Raw genomic sequence first — 15,856 nt, 5'->3', positions numbered from 1 at the left:
CTATTTTAATAATCTCGTAAGCATTCAAATTTTAAAAAAACACAGGATAGTTGAATCACAAAGAAAAACTTTCAGATAATACGATATTGAAAATATGCTTTACATATACAAAGATATTCTATTGTCAAGTTTAGTCTGCATACATGCAAAGAAAGGGGAAGCACTTAAAATTCATGAATCAGATTATTTTTTTCGCTAAGTGCAGTAGAGAGTGCCGCTGATAGGAAGGTGCACCAAATGTGGCAGGATTCAGTGGCACTAAATTTCCGGGCTGTGAGTGAATATTAATCGAGAAGTGGAATTCTATACCTCCTCCCCCTCTCCCGAGTGGAACGGAGAGAGACAGAGAGGAAGTAACGTAATATCGACCTTGTACCGTTGGGTTCATTGCCTTCTCCGAGGGGAGGGAAGTAGAGAAAAAAGAGGAGGGGTAGAGAAATCGATTTCAGCCCAGATGGCGGACCAAGATCGGGCCAAGGTCAATCACACTCAAACAGGGTTCGTTATCCTTGCACGAAAACTATGCATTGTGTCAATCATAAGCAGGACAAGTGATGATAGAGAAAGTTTACGCGCCAAGTCCACTTCAATATTTTCAGGTTAGAATGATCTGTCTATTTCCACATGAGTTGAGGTTCATGTGAAATTCGTTGCTGGGATAGTAATCCGAGGTCAAGTTTGTTTAGCATTCGTTGTTTTTTAACAGATATTATAGAAGATTTCCTCTTTGTCACATATTGTTAGTACGTTGTTTTCGTAAAGAATGTATACAGTTCTCTTCAGAATATTCCCTTTTCATCAATAATATTCCTCCCATTCTTTTAAACAAGGGGAAATTTTCATTTAAACTGAGGGGGGGGGGGAAACGCTTAATTCCCGATTATCTGAAGAAAGGATAGTGCGGCATTGTGTATAATATCCGAAAAGGTAATAAATGAACTCGAAATTAATGAACTCGATAAAAACTAATAATGGTAATAAATAAATAATGGAAATAAATGAACTATAATTAAAAAATTATATTAGGTGTCTTACACATAAAATTATGATAAAATAGTAAATTTCTGTATTTACAAGACCGTTAATTTACTTATTTACATAAAAGGCCAAGTATTATTTTTTCTGTGTAAGAGACGTATTTTACTTATCTTTTTATACGTATCTGAAGGTGTGTTTTTTTAAAATCCATACATTGAATTCTCCTTAATATAAGACAATATATTGAAATTCATTATACATATTTTATTTTTAATTCATTAATGTAAAAAATATATCGAATATTCATTACAAAAATCTATAGATCTTTTAAAATCCTCAATTTTAACAATAATTTGAGAAAAACACAGCGATATATTATATATATATATATTACAATAAATATGTACTTTATTCATATTTATTTTAAAATTAAAATTTTAATAAAATAAATTTTCAGCTCAATTTATAATCATTTGAATTTTATATATATTTTACTGTTCATATTAAAAATTTCAAGAATAAAAAAAATCAAAAGATTTGAAATTTTTCTGAATTTAAAAATAATTAATCACTAGATAATACAGATATTTTAAGACACTACTTTCCTTTACGAATTGTAGCTACAAGAGCAGACTAAGCATACATTTTCCAGACAGTGGGCAAATACAAATTTTTTTATGTCACATCCATCATAATAGAAGCACGTATTTCATCATTAAATTGTAATGTTTACCGGCTAACGTCTGCCTTCTTTGCTTTGACTGAAATATTCCTTCGCCAGATGGCGACTGTTTTTGGCGACCATTACGAGATGCTTTGGCTATTTAGCGTTATAACATAGTCATGCTGTTGACTTTTTTTTTCTCCTCCTGTGCGATGAAATCAAGTGCACGCTCTCGTTGGAGATTCCTGACCCCAGTTTTTAAGTGAACGGCTGTTTGTATTTTGTCAGATGTCCATGGTGAGTGTTCGAAGCGTGAATGGAACAAGGGAAAGAAGCATCTGGTTCGATTTTCCTGCTGTTGGAAAGCATGCAAGGATGTCGAATTCAGTTCAGAAACAATGGAAGGGGGAAAAATAATCAAGGAATTAAAAAAAAAAAAGATTTTTTTTTTCTTGAGATTCATTTTATATGACTTATTGGTTAATAAAAGAATTTCTGTGCAAAAGAAAGGGGGGTGGGGGTGAAACAGGCAAACTAAATTTTGTTCGATATAAGTATTTTTTTAAAAATTTAAATCCTAACTGTTTTTTATGATAATTTTCTAATGATTTTTAAATAGATTTTAGTCAGAAAATAATAGGCATTCGATCATTTTTGGAAATGATAATAAATTTTGAAAACAACATGCAATTTTAATGTATTCAGATCATGCAATAGAATAGGTACATTAAGCATCATCACTTATGCATTTAATTGCATTATTGCTTGCTTTATACTGTGAAATCATGTAACTTTTCCTCCTTTAAACTGAAAGAAATAAATCCATTTTTTTTCTCTACATGCTTTTGGTGGGCAGTAAACTAGGGATAAAAATAAATAGATAAAAAGTTAGGAATGAATTGAGGTTAAGCATGGCCTTTAACAAGCATTTGAAAATCACTTTCTTTCCTTTGTGTCATTGCTTTATTGTTTATATTGATAATTTGTTGTATTTAAAAAAAATTATGAAGATTGATTTCATATGACTTTTAAAAAAAATTATATTATTACATCTTTAAATTATTTATCAGATAAGTAATTTCGTTTAACAGTAAAATATGAATTCAGGTTTATACTGTAATAATTATACATCTCGTAAGATACAGACAAGAAAAAGAAAATATTCTGTTGATCTATAAAAACTAAAAATAACTAATAGCATTCTTTAGAATTGAAATTAACATCAGTTTGTTTAAACAGCAAAATTAATTTATCCAAGACGAACATTAAAACTACTGTAAATAAATAAATCTATAAACATTCATTTCTTTTCCTGATTAATCATTTGACAAATCTAAAAATGACTTCCCATTACATAAAAATATTTACCTCTAATCAAAATACTCGTCGAGCACTTGCTTTACGATAAGATTTACGAGCGAATTTTTCCTGAACGCATCAACAAATGAGCGCACAACAAAACTGAAACCAGGAAAAGTGCCGTTCATTGACATGAATCTAGTCCATCTCTATCTCTTCATTCGTTATTCGGATAGCATAAAATCGGCACTTTTCCTTTTGCCGTTCCGCTCGAGAGGCCCGGGATTGGGTTACAAGGTCGACCTCCATAGAGCCACTAACCTTGACTTGAACTTGCACGAACTCGTCGTGAGATCGTTCGTTCCACTCTTTCTCCACTCTTTTGAACGGCTCTTACAAGAAAAGACATTTTAAAATTTTGAACCGTGCAGTTTCGATATGCAGAGCGTGACATCAATATAATGCTTCGCTCCCGAAATTTTTCGATGCGCGATAATTTATTAGAAAAGTAGGCCATTCATCGATGAAGGGAAATTATATATATAGAGAGAAAAAAATGTTTTGGTTTTAAATATCTATATTTGTAATTGAATGTTTACATTTTATAAATGTATAAGATCAAAAATATAATTTACTTGAACATTTTTCTAACATTTATTATGTGCTTGCATGTATTTTAATCAGCGGCATCTTTTGGTAAACATGCAAATTATCTATATAAACAAAACGGTTTTGGGTTTTACCAATTTACTAATACTTTACAGTTATAATTTTGAAATTTTTCCATTTAGTATTATTGAGTTATTCAGTGTATAAAAATCCCAATCATGGAACGCACCAAATTGCATTTTCGACATTCATTGCTTTTTTTTTTTTGTTTGATTTGAAGAAATCTGCTGCCAAAGCCCATCAGACACTTTTTAGAAACTTATGGTGATACTGCTCCGTGATATCCCAATTGTCGGTTTTGGTTCCAACGATTTAAGAGTGGTGATTTCGATGTCAATGACAAAAAACGGCCTACAGGACAAGAAAAAAAAAAGAAAAAAAATCGAAGACAATCACTTGCAAGACTAATTGGACGATAATGGGAAAAAGTTGTAGAAAATGTTGGAAAATATTTTGATGATATATATTGTGCCAATTTTTCTCAAAAAAGGCCATTTTAAAGTGAAAAAAAATGATCAAAATACATGCAAGCGTCTATTATAAAAAATTTATATATTATATTAAACGCCTATTATAATTTTTTTTTAACATTGAATACTTTTTATACGACGTGATAAAAAGTATTCAATATTAAAAAAAATATTTTGATATTTCACGAAAAAAAGTAGAATAGAAAGCTTGCCACAATACAAAAATCTATACAACTCCTTACTTAGAAAAATTATGATAAAATAATACAAGAATTAAAAAATAATCAATGTTACCATTTGAGGAATCCGGGTTTAAGTATACATTTTAAGACCCAAACATTTAAATTGATGCAATATGATGATTTTAAAATGTATTAACATTAATTAAAGCTCTGGCTCTTCATTTTAGATTTCCCACTATAGTCAATGGCGCAAGAAAGGAGGGAGGGGGGAGTATATTTCCCTGGCAACAAGCACGGTTTCGGATGAGAGCAAAAAAATATTGCATTTATCAATTTAAAGCGCTTATACAGTCACAAATACAAGAAATAGCTTATTCGGTACTGGCACCAAAACGTGTGACTGTGACGTTGATTATGGTAACAGCATTATAAAGATAAACTTTATTTTGTTTTCAAATGTTTTGAAGCAATCGCGGTTTTCTTATTTCAAATTTCAGTTTTCAATGTCATGAAAATTAGAATTTAGAGCTTTAATTTTCTTTTAAATTTGAATTTACAAAGCGTTTTGCATTTGTACCTTTACTTTGCTACACTAGAATTAATATATCCATTTTGTTGTTTGAAATTTCTTACACGCGAAAAGTAATTTCCCTACTTTTAATTCCAAATTTTAAATCCCAATTTAAATTTTGAAAAATTCTATCTTCAAGATATTTAACTGTACATGCACGAACGAAAATATGAATGTAATAATATTTTCATTCCTCTTCGCATACATAAATGAATGACATCGAAAAAGAATAATTAAAATAGAAACGTAGTGAGAAATTAGTTTTTTTGCAAGGAATTACATTTATTCGAAACACACAATTTATTATTTTTGAGAATTTACGAAACTAAAAATCTCCCAACAAGTTCTAGAGAAATAGGTAAAATATTTTATAAATATTACAACGAAATTAGAAAAATTCAAAGAACCAAAACTGATAATAAATGAACTGTAGAAAATAAATTACATCTGACATCAATATTAATTAGCATGATAGAATAAATAAGTTTTATAATACAAAAATGTAATACAATTCCAAAAGAAGATATCTTAATCCATAAAACAAATGTTAACAATACGATCCTGACATTAGATGTCTATCCGTTTAAGAGCTAAACACACAAAACAAAGTTTATTGAACATCTGTCTATTGTATGCACATCGCCAACGACAGCGCAGGGGAAAAAAAAGGTAATTTCTTTTTGATGGCAAGCGTAAGTCATTAAAGCGGCAGCAGACGTTAAGAAACGATTTGTACTCGAATAAAATTCCAGCTGCTCTGTGCATGCTAGTTAAAGTATTCCTCTTCTGTTTTCCCTTCAAAAACTCAGCATACGTTGAACTCGCATCTATTTTTGAAAAATTGGACTTAAATTTCAGTTTAACATTCGCACATCTCATTAATAGTATGGGAGTTGTCTTTCTTCTCAAAACCAGGGTGATACTGGGGAATTTAATAAATAAATAATAAAATGGATGCAATACAATGAGTAATGTTTTATTTACAAAGGTGGATTTAAAAGTCTAAAACATTATGGCTAATAGCAAGATGTATAATAAAACAGAGAAAACGTATCTTAAAAATGTAATTTTACAGAAGGCAAAAGTTCAAAGTACTGTTTGTTTCAGGATCACGAGACTAACATTTTTCTAAGAGGGTGGAACGCAGGAAGGTGAGCGGTTATTACACCTCAACGAAGTTCACTCTATTACTAAATGTAAACATTTTCTCCTTTCAACTTTTTTGTCGTCCCTTTTTTAATGAAATAAACTATTCCTGTGCAAAAGCGTTGAGAGTTTCAAAATCCGTAAATAAACAGTAACACACATTCGAAATAGTAAATAGAAGAATAATTAAAAAGAAGTAAATAATGATGAAAATGTTACGAACATTTTTCATTTTATTTAATTTGATAATGCGCTTAGGTTGGCATATTATCTATAAACTGCAACATGCGTGATGAAAAAAATCATTCAAAGCGCTCTACAGAGTAGACCGTTGGATTTAGAGCAACTAAACTTGGTAAATAGTTATTTCTTGAGTAATAAATGCTGGCCATAAAGGGATTCTCCAAAACTTTAAATAAAAATGAATCGAAACTTTAAATTTTTTTCTGTATTAATTGAAAACAATCATTTTTACATAATTTTAAAATTCAATAAACTTTTTTATCGATACCAGTTTTGTTTCGATGTTTTATTTAATAATTATTAAAATGTTAACTGATGTGTGTTAATGTTTTAAGTTATGTATATGCTATATTATTAAAATTAATTTTTTTCTTTTAATTTCAATCATTAAAAAATATTGTTTAGAAAATTTTATAAAAATGCTTTTTATTGTTTTAGTTGCTGATGTGACACTATTAAATACATTTTTATGTCTTATGTTATGTGTTTAAATAGATTTTTATGTTTTTACTGTTATTACCACATTAAAGAATAAATTAAAAAAATATTATAAAGCTCAGGGAAGAGAAAGAGTTGAAAAATGTAATAGATATAACTGAACAAAGAATTTGAAAAATTAAAACAAAAAAACTCTTAACAACGGTATTGGGTTTGGATTGGAATTTTTATTATAAATTGCTTGATTGAAAAATCGTTACGCCCAAAATGCAACGGTTGATGCAATCAAGATAGACGTATCAAGCCTAAAACATTATCATGGCTACGATAAATCAGACAAAAGGGTTTATTTCACTTTTTTGTTTCAATTCAAACAAAATATTTATAATAATACATATATTATTTATACATAAATATTATAAAAAAAATTGAAATTTCAAAATTAATCTAAATTTTTTTAAATATTGATTTTAATTACAAGCTGTAGAAAATGAACGCACATTGTCCTGACATCTCATAAGAATATCCAATATAAAAAGAAAAAAAAACATTTTTGGAAATATTCAATTAGTGATACATAATTTGAGTAACACGCAATCAAAATAGCAGAATAAAAAACAAAAGCAAAGTAAAAAATGACGAAAAAGATGAGACATTTTCTATTTTTTGATATTAAGAAATTAAAAAAAAAATGAAAACTCTTTTAATGCAATAATAGTTTTTTTTTTGTTCTCAAATTAAAAAATATTGAAATTTAAAAAGCCTTTATTTTAAATTAAACGTGTGCTCTGAAAGATTAATGCTAATTATAGACAAATTTATAAAAAAGCAAAGAGCAAAATAATCCAGATATGGGTCGCATATTTTCTTTATAGTTAACATTTTTGGCATTTGAGGAAAATGAATGATTTCAAATATCAAAACTATTTAGTATTTAATGAATACATCTAATTTAATTAGTACTAATATTAATGATGTAAATTAATTTAGTACATCGTTAAAATTAGTAATTAATACGGTAATTAGAAAATGAATAATGACAAAGATGAAAATCTTTAAAAAAATAGTTATCAATAAATATCACGTTCGACAAAATCTTTTCCGCATCTGAATCTTATATCATTATTATCCTAATCATTAATGGAAACAAAATATCACAAAATTCTTTTCAATAAATGAAAAATTCAAGCTGGCGATAAATAATAATATAATATATAAGCCGTTTATATGTTAAATGTGGGTTAACTTGTTCATACTTGTAGATAATAACTAAATATATCTATCATAACAACGAAAATTTTACTTCATATCTTTAACATCGCGTTTACATACAGATTTCATCATTATAAGATTCCATCGCTGTTTATCATTTTTTCATTCATCCTCATTATTCATTCATTATAAGATTTCATCATTATTCATTCATTATAAGATTTCATCATTATTCATACATCATCATTATACATTCATTATAAGATTTCATCATTATTCATTCATTATAAGATTTCATCATTATTCATACATCATCATTATACATTCATTATAAGATTTCATAATTATTCATTCATCATCATTATTCATTCATTATAAGATTTCATCATTATTCATTCATCATCATTATTCATTCATTATAAGATTTCATCATTATTCATTCATCATCATTATTCATTCATCATCATTATTCATTCATTATAAGATTTCATCATTATTCATTCATCATCATTATACATTCATTATAAGATTTCATCACTATTCATTCATCATCATTATACATTCATTACAAGATTCCATCGTTATTTATTCATCATCATTATTATTAATTCATTTTAAGATTATTATGTAGAGTGCGATTGAAACACTAACACTTAAAAAAAAGCAGTTTTAAAAGTCATCAGAAGTATACAGATTACATTTAAGTAGACACGTAAAAATGCAAAATATTTATATAATCTTAGACTTAAAGATTGATTTAAAAGAGATTTTAAAACATTTCTTTCATTTCAGTTGGAAAAAAAATTCCGTTAGAGAAAATTGATAGGAAATGAAAAGCTGGAACTGAATTAATTGGAAAATGTTTGATTTACTATATCAAAAAATAACGTCAAGACATAAAGTTGAAACAAAAAGGTATTAGGCAAAAGCAATTTCATTTTTCAAAGCTGCATTAAAAATCTTAAATAACAAGCATAAAATTCCGTTTAGAAGAAGTTAATGGCCTTTCCAAAATTTGTATGACTCAAATAAAACATAAGTAAGTCGTCGATTTTTCATATAAATACGTATCACAACATAATTTCGCAATAACGGAAACATTCAGAAATGAATCATATTTAAAGATTCAAGTGAATAAATGAATTGTTTCCAACTGATGAAATTCTCGTCTGTAAGATGAAAGATGACAAAAATTACTTTGAGTAGAATATAAAAATAAGGACAAGAAGAAAAGAAATTTAATTCCAGAATAAAATGATTCCGTAATTACTAGTGTCATTATTTGAAGGAAAAAAATTAAAATAGAACATTTACTTAGATTTAATTATACTAGAGGAAAAATTTGAAGTTATTTTATTATAAGTAAATATAATTTCGAACTATAAAAAAAATGTAATAAATCTTGAAGTAATATAGATTGGCTAATAAATATTTGCTTAAAAAAGTAATAAGAAGAACTAGAAACTCAATTATTTTAGAAAACGCTTAATAAGGATAAATAAAAATTTATAATTTTCTCATAGGAACAACTATCAATGCTTTTAGAAAAAAGATTCACTTAAAACGAAATATTTTATTCCAAAGACGATAATTATGTAACTTTTTAAAAGAGTTCCGTTGTGAACAAATAAAAAGTAGTTCCAAGTTAAGATAAATCAATTTCGAGTTCATTCAAGTGATTATGAAGCTTTGCAAAAAAAAGAGATAAGATAAAAATGCACAATTTCTATGCAAATTTATCAAGAAATGGAAATTTTGAGAAACGCAACAGATAACTTCAAGCGCAACATTTCAATTTTTAAAAGTAAGTATTTTATATTTCACACAAAATATAATTAATTTAATGAGATTTATTTCATTCATTTAGTATTGATGTAATAGAAATATCATAAAAAAAACTGACGATATCAAAATAAAACTGATGATGAATCTAATGGCGAAATATGTGTATAAATGTGAATTGCTCTTTTACATCAAAGTTTCCATTTCATTTTTATCACGCTATTTTAACTGAAACGAAAGTGCTTGACTCTCATTCAAAGCTAACAGAAAAGTTGGAATATGCCAATTAATGGAAATACATTACTAAAGTTTATTTTTGCAAGGAATAAAAATCCAAAAGTTTCCAAAAGTTCTGCATACATGGTTTTTAATTTTCAAAATAATAACACAGTATTTTTTTAAAAATTATATATAACTATAGTTTAAAAGAGATTCTTTGTATTTCAGATTTTTATGCTTTCTTATATGAACAAAATAACTAAGATATAACCCAGTATTTTAATATATTAATATTAAAATATAGCTAATATAAAAATATACTGAATTACAAACCTATTTATTCTCAAAGATAAACTAAAGAAAATAAATGCAATTAAGTGGTGAACAATAAATGGTAATAGTTACTGCGTTAATAGTTATTTAAAGTTCAGTGTTTTCCAACAATTTTTTAAGATAATAATCATGTAAATCGAAGTATATCTCCTATCAAATGTCTAGTGCTCTTATTTAACTTTATTTATCTCAAGAAATAGAAGCATCACAATATTATAATGGAATTTTTAAATTTTCCAACTAGTAAAATAAAACATAGAATAAATTTAACAAATAAATAAAAATTAACCGATTTCTTCTAATCGGCTCCTTTCCCGCCAATCTTTCAAAGTCGAATAATCATCAAACCAAAGTGGTTTTTTATTCTACGAGAGATTTTTTACCCCACATATTTCCGGTTTACAGTTTATCATAATTCCGTTCGATTTCGATAAATAAATTAGATACACGAATTCAAAAATTCAGCCATTTTCTAAACATGTACAAAATAAATATTTAACTATTAAAATATTAATATTTTTTAGATACATCAATAATAAAAATGAAAACTATAGATGATTCTTGAATATCAGAAATATTAATGTTACAATATGAATGCATTATCTAAATATGCGTTTTTAATAAAAAAGACATTCATTTAAATTTCAATTATCATTATCTAACATTTAAAAAAAATTTTTGATACATATGTTATCAGCAATTTCATCAAAAAACCATAACGGCAGGAAGTACTGAAAATAAGCACCCCACAGGTCTACCAAAGCAACGCATCACATCGATCAACTGGAGTCACGTTATACAAAGGGAGAGGAAACCACAAGGTCCCTAAAATTAACCACGACTGCAACTGCTGACTTCATCCGATTGACTCACCTTCTCACGTATGGTTGCGGTTGCAGTCGGATCCCGTTGCCACATTTCGAACAATTCCTTTCCGATGCAGCCATTTCCACGTTTAGAACACTTTCCCGTACCACGGTCGGGACCTTTCCTGTCCACACAGCTTGGCGGCAAAGAGGAATCCAGAGAAATCCTTGGTGTCTCGGTCCGTTGTTTTCCTTCTGTTAAGGTTCAAGAACGTTTGCTTCGTTCAACTCCCACCAATGGAAATGCAGCGGTTGCCGAAATGATACCGAAGCCGGGAAAAATTTCGCAAATGGAACAAACAAAACTCTTGGGGTAAACAAGATGAATGCGCAAGCGCTGAGCTGATAAGACGGCAAAAATGGATTTGATCATCCAAACAGAAAGAAAGGGAAGGACAGCAAAAAACAAGCCTCCAGAAGGGAGTGGAACTCGATTTGACAAGAGAATGGTACGAAAAAATCTGGCAACATAACTGTTCCGGATATGGCCAATGGCAAGAATGTGGCAGTTAAGCTTTGAATAAGCAATCTGTACAAATAATAGAAGACTCAGATACCAAGTACCAAAATTTCAAAGCGTAGTTTGAGATAATTAAATGTATGAAACTTCAAGTATGATCGTGGCCTAATAGTTAATTTGTAAACTGCTAGAGATATGCATATATTTCCCCACAAGAAATATGTTCTAAATGACACAAGGTTCTTAACACAATGTTCTATATTTACTGCTTTCCGTGATAATAAATATATTGTTAAAAAGAAAGAAAAAGTCTAAATTTTTTTGTACATTTTCACAATTTTATTTATCATATATAGTAAAATATTTCTGACACATTATCATTTTTTAAAAAATCATCCTTTAATGACCAAATTATGAAGCTTTAAATTTCATTGACTGTAATCTCGAAGGTTGATGTATTTTCCTCGAAGCGTATATTGAAATGGTTTAAACGCGTTTAAAATAATAATACTCAAAACTTAATAACTAAATTAGTTTTGATGGTAGAAACGAGGTATTTTTTATAATATTTAAATGTTAAGAATATTTCATTAAATATTAATAGGATTGGAAAGTTGCGTAAAATTTTTTCAGCAGTACATTTATTACAATACAATACAACAATAAAATACAATTCTTTACGTCATTTTTCCAAATGCAAGTAAATGAATTTCTCTAAAGTTTTAGTAATTAGCAATTCAGTCAAGATTAGAGTGGTCTCTGGAGTTTTAGCAATTAATATTTCAGTAACGATTAGAGTGGTTATTCCGAAAGAATCGTGGCGAAATCAAGAAATTTGGCTTCTTTACATGGCTTTCATTTTATTTCTTCTGTTTAAAAACGGTGAAGCAAATTTCAGTATATTGTGTTTGGATCAGTTCAAGAAAAAAAAATAGGAATAAAGAAGATGATTCATAAGAAATAGTTTTATGAAATTAAGTTAAATCAAATAAATGCAAATTCCATGAAACGGCTACAGAGCATCGATTAATTTCATTTCAGATTTGTTTATCTCCACATTTACAGAGAAATCAAAATGAAATATGTAATGAAGTCGTTTTAGTTTTTGAAATCAAAATACTGAAGATAACATTTAATGGTTTAATATTTATTTGAAAAAAAATCATCGCTCATTTATTGAATTATCATCATTTTTCTCACAAACGTACCCGGAAATCTTCACGATACCATTTCAGAAAATTAAACATTTATTGAAAACTTGGTTTCTTTTTTCTTTTTTTCTGTAAAAGGATTCAACTTCTCTTTTACTTTAAAACTTATGAAACCTGGTTTTAGTTTTAAAATTAATACAGAATAAAGAATTTTTATTATACTCTGATTTTAAAAGTAACATAATAAAAATTACAAAAAGTAAATTTGTACTGTAAAGACAATGCAGGACTACATTTGAAAATGAAAGGAGTATTTGTATTTGGAAGCGCAAACATTTTTTATTTGGATATAATAAAGAACCCTGAAACATATTTTTAGTAGATAAAATAAAAGAATTAAAAAATTAAAGATACATTAAAAGTTTATAAAATCAAAGGAAGCAAAACATATTTTGAAAAACAACAACTGAGCTTTCTTTTATACATACAAATAACTTATCAAGAATATCTTAAAATGCTGAAATATAAAATAATTCAGATATAAAAATTTAGATAAAAAAGGTTAGATAATCAATAGAAAAGTCAGTTTGACGGAGTTCAAAAAAATTTTTAGAAAAATAAAATTTCGAATTAATTTTTGTTGAAAGTTATCTCTAAACAAACAAATGCGAAAAATACACACAAGCCCAAAAACATTTTTAGAAATCCTCAAATAGTAAAAAAAATTAGAAAATATAAATATTGTAATCATTATTATTTATAATAATGATGAATGTGCATTTGTGCGTGTTTTGGCACTCTACAGACTAGATCATGTGACCTAGATATATCAAATTTTGCATATATATAATTTGGAAGGTAGAAATGTATAATGTACATCTTGAATCCAATTTTTAAAATTTTAATTAATTAAAAATAAAGCAATGTTTTGGCATATTTCGGCGACAGCTTTCGAGAAAATGACAGCACAAAAACGAATTTTATATCGCCTCAAAATTTAAAAAAATTATCTTTTCAACGATATCTATTATTTTGTTGTACATTTTTTCCAATTAAAAAAAATATTTTAAACATATTTTTAACAATATTTTTCGAGCAAAATAAAATTTAACTTGCACGAGCATATTATGCTATAATGATAAAAATTAACTTTTATTGATGTGTTACTATCATGCTGATAAAAGTTCAAATTAAAAGATTAACGCCCACTATAAACTAAATTTAAAAAACCTGTATGAAATAAAATAAAAGTAAAACATGGTAAGAGAAAGGTTTAATAAACTTTTAAAATATCTATATTAATTCAGTAATTCTATGTTATTAACGGCAAACATGTCTTAATGTACACAGAATATCCAGTCTAGTATGTACCAAAATCTAATTTATAAACCTTTAATAACAGGTATACACATCTTACAAAAAATGGACCAAATGAAGAAAATAATCATATTTTATGCAGTTTAAGTCAATAAATGTTCCAATAAATTAAAGAATTTTAAACTTTTATAGAGATCCTCGGCCTTATGAATCATATTTAATAGAATATACTTCAGATATTGATAAAAAAGCTTCTTTTATTGATAAAAACTGATTTGTGATACGAAAATCTAAATTTCACTATTAGACAATTACTTCGAGGAGAATACACTTATTAGAAACTGATTTTTCTCTAAATTAATAATGAAATCGTTGGTTGTTCTAAAATAATGGTATTGAAAGCTTCATGATTCCGGCAGATTCATTCACAGAAAATTAAATTGAAACTTTTTTTTATTTAAAAGTTATTGTATTAAGAATATTTTATTCAATAGGATTTCATACGATCAAATTCTAAAATTACGAAGTACGAGTGTCTAAAATTTAGACTTCACAATTTTTACTAAAGTATATTTATTCACTGAAACAAAATAAAATATTACTATTTATGTCATTTAATCCCTTTGAAATTAAAGCAAAAAACAGAATTTTGTGGCAGAGAAATAGAACAATCATTTGAATATTTCATAGTACACATAGGATTTCAATGCTGAACCATTTTCTTTTCTTTTCTCATATTTTTTTTTAAAAAATCATAATCACTTCCGTTTAGAAATAAAAATTCAGATTTTAAGAAAGATGACCAGAATGGTGTAAGTTTTCTATAATAGTTTGAACTGTATGACTATCAAAATTTGAAGCTTTAAAATATTTTGATAGAGAAAACCATTAAAACCGAATTTTATAAAATATTTAATTGAAAATTTTATCAAACCATTAATCTTGGCGAACAGATTGGTCGCCAAGTGTTAATACAGTATTAAATTGGAGAGTATGGACAGTATTGAATAAGAGAACTCAAACGTTATCTTTGATGATATTTTTAATTTTTAAAAATTCATTTGCATAATCTTTATACACACATATTCTTCTTTAAGTATCACTTTGCAAGAAATAACGTAAAAAGTATTATTAAAAATCTATTTAAAATTAGCCTTTTTGTAAATATTGTTGAAATATTTTTGAAATTTCTATTAAATTTGTTGCAAAATGTGGATATTTATTAAGAATAACATGAAAAATATGACAAGGCTTTTTTTATATATAAGCAAACATTGTATATAATATAAACCTTTAGATAGGTATAATCATAAGCTATTTTACATTGTTTCTGTAAATGACTTTTTTACATTAGTATAATCATGTTTAATACATTTCATGTACTAAAATTATTAAATAAAAACACCAATTCGTAACATGATTAGGGTTTGACGGTTTTTCAAACCGGGTTTTAAAAAAAACATTTACATTTACATTTCAAACCGGTTTTTTAAAGTAAATATGTCACATTTGAAAACCGGTTTTTAAATTAAGAAAACCGGTTTTCCTAAACGCCTGCATACTCCTCTTCTTCTTCTTCTTTTTCTTCAAAAAAAAAAAAAAAAAATGAATTTTATCGGTTGGGACCGATTCGTCTAGCAGCTGAAGGCTTAGGCGACGAGATACCAATTTATTAACAAGAAAATGCATATCTGAAATTCTGTTAAATGAACTACAAAATTTAAACACTGAAATAAGTTTGAAATTATTATATGCTTTAGAAGAACGAATTCAAGAAAGAAGTAGAATTAGCAATATGTATATGTACATTTCTAGTTCAGCGAAGAAATCTAGTGTACTTTCGTTAGGTTCAAAAA

At 27.2% G+C, this 15,856-nt stretch overlaps 1 protein-coding gene across 5 annotated transcripts in view; it reads right to left on the bottom strand.

The window, feature by feature from the left end:
* Window positions 1–15,856, bottom strand: part of LOC129981312 (hormone receptor 4-like) — a 270,236-nt gene that overhangs the window by 35,387 nt on the left and 218,993 nt on the right. Inside the window, exon 1 of one of the 5 annotated variants that reach the window (XM_056092098.1) lies at window positions 11,080–11,292. The exons of the other annotated variants lie outside the window; for them this stretch is intronic. The gene's annotated coding sequence lies outside the window, so the exon portion shown is untranslated. Of the gene's footprint in view, window positions 1–11,079; window positions 11,293–15,856 lie in introns of those variants that run through there. 5 annotated transcript variants of the gene reach the window in all.

The sequence above is a fragment of the Argiope bruennichi genome, chromosome 8 (assembly GCF_947563725.1).
Source record: "Argiope bruennichi chromosome 8, qqArgBrue1.1, whole genome shotgun sequence".
Classification (NCBI taxonomy): Eukaryota; Metazoa; Arthropoda; class Arachnida; order Araneae; family Araneidae; genus Argiope; species Argiope bruennichi.
This window is presented reverse-complemented; position numbering and strand designations above follow the sequence as displayed.